A 12,034-nucleotide genomic window follows, 5' to 3' on the forward strand; every position below is an offset into this window, starting at 1 on the left:
GAGATACATTCAATTCCTATGAACTATGGACTGTAAATGATCAAAATCAAGTTTATTTTGGAGGCAAGGACCTCGATTGCAGAAAGAGCACATGTGAGATGCAAGTGTACATGACTGTACATGTCCATTATATACATGTAACTTCTGTCTGTCTAAGATCACAAGAGTAGTTTGGAAAGCTTTCTACAAAAAAGTAGCTTTATTTGTTGAGCACTCATCATACACAAAGAGACGCAAACTGAAAGTTGTAAACCAATTATCATCCAATTCTCCACTTCATGTTTGCAAAAACACATTCTCTGTACTAACTTAATTACAATAGATGAGATGCACCTGAGCCGTTGAATGCCGGTCGAGTCCGACATTCGCTCAGTTTTTATTTGAAGCTGCTGACACCCAGGTCAGATAACATGACCTTTTGACTCTTTCCATCCACTGACTCCAAAGGTCAGGCAGATTAAAAGAGAGCCTTGTGGAGGTGTATCCAGGAACACCATAGCAAACAGTATGTCTTGAGCCATAGACATAGACATCATAGATCAGTGCACCATGTTCGTTGAAATGAGCAGGTTTATTTATTGAAGTTGACAGTAGGTTGTAGCAGAGCAGCCCTGAATGAGGAATTTGACTGTAGTGAAGAAAAGAACAGAAAAACAGACAAATACTTTCTCTTTGGTCAGCTTCTAGCTGTCTCTTTTATGCCTTTCGTTGTTTCGCTGCCACATTAGAGTAGACACAGTGTGCTGTAGCTGCTCTATGAAATGTGACTCTGGAGTAGACATATCATGTCTGCAATTGACGCTCCTGTGTTGTTCTCACTATGCTGTCTGGTTGGCAAGATCATCCCCTCTGTGGCATGTGTTTGCTTTTGCTTATCTGCATGTACTTTAATGTAGTCTATGTCCATGTATTTGTTTTTTTGTGTGTTTATCCAAAATGTATGAGGGCACACATGTGTTTATGCATATTCACATGCATGTAAAAGTGTGTGCAAATCGCCCTCAGTGCATACTCTTGTGTCTACGCAGTGAAGCAGATTACGAGCAGAGCCTAGATAAAGTATTTCAGAGTCGCCAGCTATCTGTGGCAAGAAATAAAGTCGGTTACAAACTCTCACTAACTGATCTCCCTCTCTCTCTCTCTCTCTCTCTCTCTCTCTCTCTCTCTCTCTCTCTCTCTCTCTCTCTCCTTGGCATGCATTGCTCAGTCGAGCAGGCTGAGACCAGTTTTTGTTCACCCACCAGTCGCTTTTGCTGTGACAGCTAAATACATGTGAGAGATAGCTGCCCTCCTGTCATCCTCTCATGGCTATTTATTGTGACCAACACATTCACCACCATGACTGCCAACATCATCATCATCAGTATCATCAGAAGCACAATTTCCAGTTAAAGATTTTTTTCAAAGACTACATTCATTTGACCTGTTACCAGCCACCTTAGTCACTATGTTTCATTTTCTAATCTCAGTTTAGCTCAGTCCTGTTTGCGTCAGTTCAAAGTAAATCAGGACGTATCACATTGCCACTCAAATGAGTAAATGTTGTTTGCCTGGAGAGAAAGAGCACTTTCTGTCCTCATTGGTGAGGATGCACTCTATAAATACCACAATCTAAGCACAATAAGTGGAAATGTGGGCCATATTACTAGCAGATATCACCGCTGGAGAAGGACAACAACTAAGCAAAAGAGGAATGAAATGGGGAGAAAGTTGGTGGAGTGATGTGAGACAGAGGGAAACCTCAGTGGAGAAATGTGTGACCTTTTCAAACTAAAGGAAGTGACACATCAGAGAGAAAGTCATCATGTCACACTGGTTTCTCTGTGTGCGTTCAGCCAGACACAACTGGTTTGGTCCAGCAGTTCTGCACCAACAGCAGCAGCAGCAGCAACATGGCATGAGGCAGAGTAAACGGCCCAATCAGGCTCTGACTGCATACGGGAACAATATCAGTTATTGTTCTGTGTCCGTGATAAAATGTCAAATGCAAGGCAGTCAGGGCAGCACCTGAGGGTTGGCGGTGGAGAAGCTGACTGACCAACCCAGAACAATGGAGTTAGTGTGATGAAGGAGAAAAGACCTCAGATATTAACAGAAGCACATGTATAATTTTCATTAAGATAATGAAAGTATTTAGACTACCCCTCAGCCATATGAGTCCAACATCTGCATCAAAGAACTGAGAACCGACAGTGTGCTTAAACATTAGGTTAAAGAGCAAGAACAGAGATGCCTAATTGAACCTTAAATTGTACTCCAGTACATTCATCCCTTTCATGCAGATCTCTCGTCCCAATGTGTTGATAGTATCTTGAACATCTTTACCAGGAAGCGTCAATTCAGAGTAATGGGTTCTTTTTATATGCTGCATGCTTCGTAGGTCATATTGTTTGCAGTCGCCCATCTGTTGTTACATATCGGCAGGCGTGGAGAACACAGGGAACCACAGAGCTTAGTAGCAGTACAATTAGCTGTGTGGGTCTTTAACTGACAACAAAATGAACCTGAAATGTGTTTTTGTCCATTCCAATTCTTTATTGAAATCAATAGGTAAATCACTTCATTAACTACATAACAACACACAATGAGAAGTTAATACATTTCATCCATCATGATTAAATTATGTTATGGTCATCAGTGGTGTATGTTTTGTTTTTCCCTAAAATTAGTCAACATCCAACCTGAATTACACCTGAACTTGGCTGAGAACCTTTTGAAATGTGTACAATGTTACTCAAGGCGACAAAATAACTGAAAGATATTGGAGTTTGCAGGAACGAAGGCTATTGAAGATTTCAGTTGCTCTGCTATGCTGAATCAGTGTAAACCTGCACCTCTTACTACTTGAAAATGTAGAGAGTTAAACAGCTTTTTTCGAGCTCTTTAAAAAGTCTTGTGTTAAACGGCATTTGTGGAGTTCACAAAACATGTTCAGAGCTACTTTCCTAGTTGATTATCAAGATGTAAAAATCATCTTACTGTAACAGGGCATTTTAAAAAGTTAGACAGCAACAGATGTAATGACTTAAACATTCACCTCATACACCATCCATATCACATATTAGTCGTCATGCAGTTTGCTGTAAAAAGAAGCAGGAAGCATGGAGCAACAGAGCACATGTTGAGCAGAGAGTGAGCTGATCAGAAGACGACTAGATTTCTATGTGTCATACATTCCTCTCTGTCTGCTCAGCTCACAGTGATGATGAACAAAGCTCTTTGCAGCACTCACTGCTGCAGCGCCGCTCATTTGGAGGGAAAAGGGACTGCCAAAAACTGACTCCGATGAAATGAGAGAAACCTTTTAGTCTCTTTTTTATTTTTATTGGGCAGCCGCTCCACATGATTAAAATGAGTCACAGAACTGGAGCAGACCGGACCGGGCTGCCCTTGTCCTAAAGTGACTTTTGTGTGTACGTCTCTTAGAGAAAGGGGGGACAGAGAAGCAAAACCAGCCTGGTTTGAAAAATTTAATATCTAATTATGACCAGAGAAAAAATAAAGAACAAAAAAAGTGACTGAAAAGATGCTATTTTAAATATAATAATATAACAGGAAGTAGGGTACTGCAGAGTTAAGATGGATACTTCCTTGAAAGTTAAAAAAAGGCAGATTGTACACTTTTCCTGATTTGTACCACGTGGAGGGGAAAATTGTGTGTGTACAGTCAGATGTTGGTGTGGCAGCATGGGTGGAACTAGTAAGGGTGTGGTCTGTCCCCTTTTTCCTATTGGCTGATCACTGTCAAGTGAAACAGTGAGCCACAACCCAGGAAAGGACCCTCATGACTCAGTGGTGATTCATCACTCAGAGAGGAGAGGAAAAAGGACAGAAACTGAAAGACAGAAACTACAACAGAGTTTACAACAAAGAGAAAGAGTGAAAAAAGAAACAGAAACAGAATAGCTTTTTAAGAAGAAGAGCTGGTGTGATTGAGATGAAACTGAAAGGGAAAGAGAAACTGAATAGATAAGAGATATCACATAACATCACCAGATTGTCAGATTAAGAAAGAAAGCAAATATGATTTTGAATGAGATGAGTTTTGATACGTCTCAGAAAGTTCCAGAAAGTAGTTAAGCCTCTCCCTGACCAAATACCGCCTCCTCTCACATCCCTCTGTCTCCACTGCACAACAAAGATTGCCAAAACTCACAGGCCTGTCAGAAGACTCAGCCTCACTCCAAATCTTCTCACGTCATCTCAAATGATAATTAGCATGACAGTGAAGCACGAGTTTTATGGAAATTTTGACTTCTTGCTATCTGCCTGTCACAGTAGCTTGTGGAGAAAATATGTTGTGTTAATACGTCTCAAAAGCAATGCAGAAGAAGCACACGTTAAGAGTGTTTGTGCAACAACTGGAAACATTTGAATAATTATAAGTTGTCGTAGGTCATTTATCTGTTGTGTAACACTGCTCTGTTATGTTCTCTGTCACTGAGCCAACTTAAATCCCATCAACATTTCAGCAGCTCCCACTTTGCTATGATTAATATCTTTTGTGGCTTTCATCAAATTGTCATTTGGACACAGCTAAGAGTGTTGCTAGGGGACAATTTGGATACACAACTCAGCTACATAATGATGCATGTGTGTGTGTGTGTGTGTGTGTGCGTAGACTTGACTGTGTGGGCCAGTGTGAGTGTCTATGTGTTCTTGCTTCTTGTTTAGCCACCTGGTCATTCCTATCCATTCAGCTGGATTCACTTTTACAGACACCAGCTGAGGGTGACCGACCATGTTGTTTACATGTCAGTCTAACCCAAGGAGCAAATACAGGCTCAGGGAAATGCCCACCGGTCCAGTCCAGTCCAGACCAGACAGTCGGATGGAAACTTCTGGAACATGAGCTGAAGTCTCGGGATATCTGGCAACAAATTTAGGAGAAGAAATTTAAGTGGTGTCAGCAGTGGGGCATGCTACACCTGAGATGTTGATAAAATGTTGGATTGGTTGGGTGTTTTTTGTGCTCCATTAATAACTGAAGTCTTTAAAACAGTATTACTTAGCCAAACATAGCGTCTTGATTCTTGCAAAAGATGCTTTCTTGAAGGCCATTAAACCTCCCAACTAACTCTAGCTTGAGATGCTGACAAATAGCTGATACGCCAGGGAGAACACAACAAATGCCTCTGGAAAGAGTTTTCATACTGAAAAACATGAATGGATATTTTTCTTTTCCCATTTAAAATCTTTTATCTACAATGAAACAGCTAAGAGGATGTAGATGTTTATCAAATTGTACAACAGAAAGCATCAAAACAGTCATCTCAACTCTTTACAACCACACTGCTGCTGCAGGGTCATTTTTAATGTCACCTCATATATAGACTAATCAACAGCAAGTGTCCCAGTCCTATTTTGAGCAAGACCAAAGAGAAGTTTTTATGAGTTCTCCTCACCGTACAGAGGGTTTATGTCTTGACAGTGTAACAGCAGATCTAAAGGCTACACATGAGTATAAACCCAAAATAGCAATGGAGCAAAGTGCCTCAAGCCCATCAACATACATACTTGTAAACATTTACTCAGCGGCTTGAATGCAGAAAAACGAATGTAGTAGACATACATGTGTTAAAGTACACAGACACCAGCATGTTTTATGATTTTGAAATGGCAAACTGACATACTAATATAAGAGATCAAAAAATAAAATACTTATACTTAAATACTTATTTTACTTCACCTCCATAGTTTATATACTGTAGCTAACCCATTAACAAAATACCTTTTAGACTTGCAAATGTGTACTTTCCCCTCTGAAGCTGTATTGTACAACTCGCCCCATATTACTGTGTGGAAAAGGCCACCATGCTATTTTGGGAGTCAGTGGGCTATCACCTAGTGGGTGTTCAACAGAGGGATCTTGGTTAGATAAGAAAGACCATGTGATGTTTGGAACCTACTGTGTGCACAACCCCAGCGATGGCCTAGAAACCATATAGGCTGCATACAAAGAGCACATTTTTGACCCACAAAACAGGTGGCTGTTGTTACAGTTTGGGAATGTGATGCTACAAGAAGCATGATCATTGTAGAAGCATCTGCTTCACACACCTATGAGAAGACAGTGAAGTACGAGCACACAAAGAGGATAAAATAGAAGTAAAGTCATGCAGTAAGCAATCTTTCTTACAGTAAAGAGAGCTATGAGAGACAGAGAAAAAAGGGGTTGCTAAGAAAGACAGAGGGTTTGTGGGACAGAGGGGAAAATGTTGTCAAAAACTGAAAGTAAAAAACTTTCTGAAACAGAAGGTCATCCTTGTGGTGAGGTGAGATTGTAAAGGACAACGTATAATTTCCCTAGAGAGAATGTGCATCCTGTGGGGTGGAGAGTGGCAGGAGGTTGAGATTAGACAGGGGGTGAAAGGGTTAAGAGAGATTGGGTGAAGGATGGGGAAGAGGCGACAGATTGGATGTTTGGAGGCAGGGAGGTGAAATAACAGTGAGAAGTGACTGGAAGGCTCGGACACGCTGCCCACCAGACAGCCCGCCCTCTGTAGACCCCGCTGCACCTGTTGTTTTTCAGAAGCCAGACGTACAGGATGGGGGGAGGGGGGTCACAGTGGGAAGGAGGGGTGAGGAGAGGGGTGTCTTTTGCTCCCTGTGACTCAGGAGAATCTGAGCAGGCACAGAGAGGGAGAGTTAAAGCTGAGCAGGGACTTTGCGAGGGAGATTGAGAGCTATGCTATGAGTCAGCCGTAGCTAAAAAAGGAAACTGAGCAACTTCCATGGGGGACTGGCGGGGCAAAATAAGACACGTGATGAAACAGCACGCCTCAGTCCAGCCTCTCGTCCCCTTGAAACAGAACATAAGGTGACCAAGACTTTGGGGAGGGAGTTGCATAAAAAGCACATCAAGTTTCACCTTGCATAATTATGCTTGACTTGGTGGCTTGCCATTAGATATCATATTTTATATGCCACAAATAAACCAAATAGCCCTTAATAACAAATGTGGAAAGGGACTTTAAAGTAACTAAATCACCTGGGATCTCATTTTCAAAGAGGTGTTGACATTATTTTGTCTACCCACCTGCACCCATGCTCTCAGATACAGTTTCTTCTCTCACTGAATTAATTGGTGAAGGCGATTATAGATACTATGTTAAGACACGGCAATTTATGCAGACATATAATCAATTCAACACTTAACAAGGTATTAACTACAACTCTTTGTGGTTTATATGGCAGCATTTCAGCGTCTTTTTTTAGGGCTACAACAGAATTTCACCGACTCTATGTTCTGGAGCCAAATCCTCTGTGACATAACAGGAGAGAGTATCACTGGTGAAGATATCTCCCATTCCTCCCCTCAAGCCCTCAGAATAGAGCAGAGCACCCATCATTGCTCACCATGGTGAGGAAATGCAGTAATCTGAGTTGCATGGTATACCACTTCACTCCACTTATGTTGTGTGGTACATTTTGAACATAGAGGCGTGTTGGTAATGTCAGGCCGACTTTGTTTTTCTCCTTGGGTCTGTGTCATGCAGAGTGCCCAAAGCCATCAGTCTTTCTGACATGGTTATGATAAAAAATACCATCTCATGTAGTTTTGCCATAGCCATCGAAGCAGCTTTGGCTTCTGCAAAGCTTTTTAAACACATCTGGTGATGAGGTGAGATGTAAGATGGAAACTTTGTGTGGGTGAAAGAAAACAATGTGGATGCAGGAAATACTGCAGATGACAAATGCTGGGGAAAAAGAGAGAGAGAGAGAGAGAGAGAGAGAGAGAGAGAGAGAGAGAGAGAGAGAGAGAGAGAGAGAGAGAGAGAGAGCAAGGAAGGCATCTCTCCAAAGGCAATCTGTCAAAAATGAACTCTGGGTGACTCCTACCTATGCAACAGTATAGCTGTTGGCTTTCTAATCCCTGTGCAGCCTGAATAATAGAAATCAAACTGACGTTATTCTCCACTGTGTGCCAAGCTTGTTTTTGCATGACTCTGTGGGCTCAGTTACAATGGCCACTTCAGGGCTGGATTTACTCACCATCTCATTTTATGTCTCACAAGTGCATTTAGAGATTTAGATGGCCCAGTTTAGTACATACAGTATTTCTCTTTGGATAATTAATATGACACCTAACATTATCATCATCACCTTGATCCTGACCCCTTCCTTTAACTACATCTACTGTATTTTTGCCATTGCAAAAAGAGGGGCTAACTGTGCAGGACTTTTCCCAATAGCAGTAACGGCAAGGTCCTGAACTTGTGGCGCTGCGTAAGAGTTACAAACATGCCAGTGCAGTGGATTACAGTGTGTCTGTGTGTGTGTGGATGGTTGGATGTGGAATGCTGACCATGCTGGGACTTTGGTATGGCAGGGATGGGAGTCCTGGCATGGGAACATAGCACAGTGTAACTCTGGCTATCAGGTTCGTGTCCATACTCAACATGGAGGGCCACAACAGCCCATACAGCTCCACTGGGGATATTTAAAAGGATTTCCAATTAGCACCATCATCATAAATTATACTCAGTCCATGTATCAAGGCTGTGGTGCTCTGCTACTGTCAGACACGGCAAATCTTCCTTCGTTCTTTAAGAAACAACAATTACATTTTCATCAATTACTCTGGACTCTGGAGACTTGAGGCTGACATTAGAAGAGGAATCTGACATCTGTCTTTCATGGAGGGACTAACTTAGAGTCAAGCAGTCTAAAAACTGACAAGAGACAGATACAGTTTAGGTGCAGCAGCTGCTGTTGACATGAATGTGCTGTATCAAAATTTATTTAAAATGTTTTTGCAGTGAAAAGGCATGTGCACACATGTGTTGACAGAGACAAGATGCAGGGACAAAAGGTCTACATGAGGGCCAAGGGACAGTTCACCCCAAAATCAAAAATCCATATTTTTTCTCATACTTGTAGTGCTATTTATCCATCTAGATTCTTTTGAGTTTTGGAGATATCGGCCGTAGAGAAGTCTGCCTTTTTGTGGTGCTAGGTGAGCTAGCAGTATTGAACGATTAGTTAGAATATTATTGTTGCCATTTGTTATTGTTGCACACCATCTACGCGGTGATATGGTTGGTGGGTGTTGATAGTTCGGTAGTAAATAGTTCCTACATGAAACTACTCACAACAAGGTCTGTGGATTATCTTGAGTAACCAGGTCATGATTTCTGGAAAGAGACGTTGCTGTTGAGTTTTTCAAATGTATTTTTTGAGCTTTGAGCACCACAAGCCAAATGACATCTAGTTCTACTATATACCAGAGAAGGCAGACATCTCTACAGCCGATATCTCCAAAACTCGGCAACTCACACCAAAACAATCTAGATGGATAAATAGCACTACAGGTAAGAGGAAAAATATGTATTTTTGATTTTGGGGTGAACTGTCCCTTTAATGTTCTCCATCTGCTTAAGTAAAATTAGAGGAGGGTAAATAAAGAAAGCGAGATGTCCAGCTTTGTGTCATGGTAACTTATTCTCTTTTTCAGCTGGCCAATGTGGTGCATTCAGTGAAGGTAAACAACTTGTTCCTGGCAAGGTCGAAAAACAGTCCGGCTTTCAGTGACGAAAAAGCAGCAGCCTCTGCTGTCAGCCTCCTCATGCAGAAGTGCTTCAAACTGGAATGAACCAGCTGACGAGAAAGATCATCAAGAAAAGCCCTTGAAAAAAAAAACCCCACATTGCTCCCCCCTCCATCTCCATGCACTCTATCTGTAGCTCTATCTCTGTTCCTTTCTTTGTGCCCAATGAGAAAAACAGAGCGAGTCTGTACTCAGAGGGAGAGCTGGCGCGAGTGTGTGTGTGTGTGTGTGTGTGTGTGTGAGCGTGCGAGTGCGAGTGGATGTTAGTAAGGGCTGAAAAAGTTGACTGGTGTTCTTTGATGTACTTTCCTACAGGGTGTATGAACTAAATACGTGCAAACACAAATCTTTTAAAAGTTATTCTGTACCACCGTTATCACATGAAGTTCCTCTCCATTCAAAAGTGTTTTTCTTATTGTTACTTCAGTTGGATGTTTGAGCTTCACTGTGCAGAATGATGTGTGCAGAGTTTGACACTAGAAGGCTGTTTTCACATTCATCTGTTGAAAGTTTCTCTGTCTGAGTTTAAAACATACATGTAGGAGAAGTATTGTGTGACATCACAACTAGCATGGCAGCCAATCGTGATCCAATACGCAACATACTGTACAGAAGTGTGATATGGACTTGACGTAAACTTGAAACCTCCAGGAGTAGGAGGATCTTCCAGCAGTTACACTTTTGAGATGAAAAATATTTCAATTATTATCAGCTGCGGGGGTCAGACTGCCTCTTCATAAGGCTGTTTGACTACACTACTACTACATCGCTAATGTTTTGTTTTAAAGAAATGGTCATCACGTGCAACAAGTATTATGGGACTTATGTATGATTTTATTTTTAGTGTGATTTTATGATTCCAGGGAAACAATTAAACATTTTTATTCCTGTAAACTGACATGCACATGAGGATATTATACTTCTCTGGGTTTAATAATACAGCACTAAAACTATAAACTGTCAGATTATTTGTCATTGCTGTCATTTAATCATATCCTTATCTGTGGATCCATTCCTGCATCACATTTTCAGATCTGTAGTAATATTGGTTGTTCCATTGTTTTGAGGAATGTGTGGGCTCAGTGCAGAGATGATGTGTGTGTGTGTGTGTGTGTGTGTGTGTGTGTGTGTGTGTGTGTGTGTGTGTGTGTGTGTGTATTTCTATTATGTCACAGTGATGATGTGGCACTGGCAAGCAGGCGTACGGGGGCCTCAGCCCAACTCTCCCCATCCATGCTGAACGTGCCTGGTCACAGCAAGCTGCTGAGAACCTCTGGATCACAGAGGCTTCTGGGTAGTGGGATTAGCTGTTGAGAGGAAACAGCTGAGGCCTGTATAGCGTCAGCACTTGCTAATCAACACTCTCACCGCAAACACAGACATGCACGCCGCCCCAATCGATCCTCTCCCTCAATAATCCCTTCCTCCGTTTTTTCAGTCCGCAGGGGTCAGACACCCACAAAGGCCTGGGCCCATAAAAGTCAAAGGGGGCCGGGGGTGGTGGGGACAAAGGCACACTGAAGTGCTTGGTCAAAGCTGAAAGGGCTGCTGAGTCATCACTGATGCTTGTTTAAACTGATAATGTGCAAAAATTCCCAGTAAAGTTGATGAGGTGTCGCTTTGTATTTAACATATCAGTTTTGGGTAAAGGTTTAGGAGCAGTCTTTCCTTTCTTTACACTAAGTTACTGCAGGTTCCTGCATCACAGAGGACTTTGAAATGTCAAAAACTGATATGCAACAGCAATGATATTCATGCTTTTTCAGAGATCATTCCAGCTTGACCTACGAGACATACAGTGTTTTCATTCATATCCGGCATGATCGAATTTGCTGAGCTCATGTATGCACACATGCTCATATTTTCCAACTAAATCAATTAGTATAAAACCTTTGTTGACGTAATACGCGAGTCGATACACTAAGAGTAAAATTGATTGACGGCTCACGAAACAAACTGTTGAACATTATAAATAGGTCATGTGTAGACAAACTGGTACCAAAATGAGAGCAGCCCTGTTTAAAGATAGAAAGCTGCAACCTATGCAAGTTAAAAATTTACTTCAGCCTGAAACAAATCAAGCTACAAGGATTACTTACTTCCACTTGGTAATGTATATCAAAATGTTAAGTAAATATTAACACATTTGTGCAAAGCAGTGCAAAGTAATTATTTGATTGTTATTATTATTGTTAGAATTATTTGAACATTGTGTATTGGAGATTACAGAAGATTAAAGACAATTGTTAGTACATTTAAGTCTCCTGCTGATACCTCCTCCATCATCGCTCTGCAGTAGGACAGCATGTCCTTTCTTGTGCATGCATCATTCAGCAGGGATCAATAAATCATGTGTTTTGCTATATGTCAACTTGTGACTGTGGTTCACTTGGCCTGTGGCCCTCAGCTCATATCAGGTTTCACTGAGATTTTCCTAGAGAGGGGTGAATTGTCAAGTTTCTTTTCAAAGGGTGCAACAGCAAA

Source organism: Siniperca chuatsi, linkage group LG5 (genome assembly GCF_020085105.1).
Source record: "Siniperca chuatsi isolate FFG_IHB_CAS linkage group LG5, ASM2008510v1, whole genome shotgun sequence".
Lineage (NCBI taxonomy): Eukaryota > Metazoa > Chordata > Actinopteri > Centrarchiformes > Sinipercidae > Siniperca > Siniperca chuatsi.